At 41.8% G+C, this 1337-nt stretch overlaps 1 pseudogene; it reads right to left on the bottom strand.

Moving 5' to 3' along the window:
• Nucleotides 1-222: 222 nt before the first annotated feature.
• Nucleotides 223-901, bottom strand: LOC104989020 (annotated as a pseudogene).
• Nucleotides 902-1337: the final 436 nt, after the last annotated feature.

The raw sequence follows: 1337 nt of genomic DNA, 5'->3' as shown, positions 1-1337 counted from the left end.
TACATAGTGCTATATGAATGAAAGCTGCCACAGAAGAAAAAAACTATGTGAATCAGGCTGGGGTGGGAAGAATTCAAAGCACCAATTGTCAGAGAGGAACCACTGCACTGTGCAAGACTATTTCATTTTTCGGCATTTCTTTTGTAATATTTTATCTATCTATTTATTTATTTATTTTTTGTCTTTCAAACTTTTACTTAAGGGCACTGATACATGATGGATTTTAGATCTTGTTGAATGCAGCCACATCCATAAACTGTACATACTCATCGAAAGCAGTGATCTGCTCCTCCAGCATGTCTGTCCCAACTTTGTCATCTTCAACTACACACTGTGTTTGAAGTTTTTTAATGCCATACCCAACCAGAACTAGTTTAGAAAAGCCCCAGACCAAGCCATCTGCTTGAATGCTTCTGACACATTCCTCTAGTTTTGCCATATCAGGCTCATCATCCCAAGGTTTCACATCTAATAAGATGGAAGACTTGGTGACAAGTGCTTGTTTTCTGGCTTTCTTTGACTCATACTGGGCAAGATGTTCTTCTCTTATCCTCTTGGCTTCTTCACTTTCCTCCTCCTCATCAGATCCAAAGAGATCCATGTCCTCATCATCTTTACTATCTGTAGCTCCACTTTCTGCGGTGTCTTCCACATTAGCAGGGCCATACTTGCCCAAAGCTTTCTTCACTCCTGGCAGGCTGGCCTTTTCCTTCTCATAAGATTTGATATGATTATCCAATGGAGGGCATGACATAAGTCAGCAGGTGGTGGGCCAGAGACGGCTTCAAATACTGCCACATCTGCTTGTGATGGCATATATCCCTCTATGTAACTCTTGTCCACCAAGTAGTCATTGAGCACCTGGAGGCCAGCGGGGCTTTTCAAGTCTCCAAAACCCATGGCGACAACTAATCTAGAACTGGGAGGCAGTGGAGGAAAAGAGGCGTGCAACTGGTCAGCGCTGAGCACTAAGAGGAAAAAAGGCCTTTTGTAATATTTCAAACTTCCTGGTTTATCTGATGACCCTCAACCCTTCTAGAAGCCTCCTCCTAGAATCACATTCTCCATAAAGCTTAAATGAAACTTTTCCTCTAGCCCAATATGTTACTAATTCCACTTAAACCCTAACCAGCATAATGCATTTCTCAGTTAGCATATTGCACGTGTGCAGTTATTTATTTATACACTTTCCTCCCACTAGAAACAGAAGTCACTTGTATTCCTCACTATTGGCTTGGCACATATTGTATTAGGCATTTAATTCACATGTTCTGAAAAGCTTTAGATGTTCTGCCAGAGCAGAAGTCTGTGGTCTGTCTGGACGAACTAGAGGCTAT

This window comes from Bison bison, unplaced genomic scaffold, assembly GCF_000754665.1.
Source record: "Bison bison bison isolate TAMUID 2011002044 unplaced genomic scaffold, Bison_UMD1.0 scf7180017864145, whole genome shotgun sequence".
Taxonomy (NCBI): domain Eukaryota; kingdom Metazoa; phylum Chordata; class Mammalia; order Artiodactyla; family Bovidae; genus Bison; species Bison bison.
This window is presented reverse-complemented; position numbering and strand designations above follow the sequence as displayed.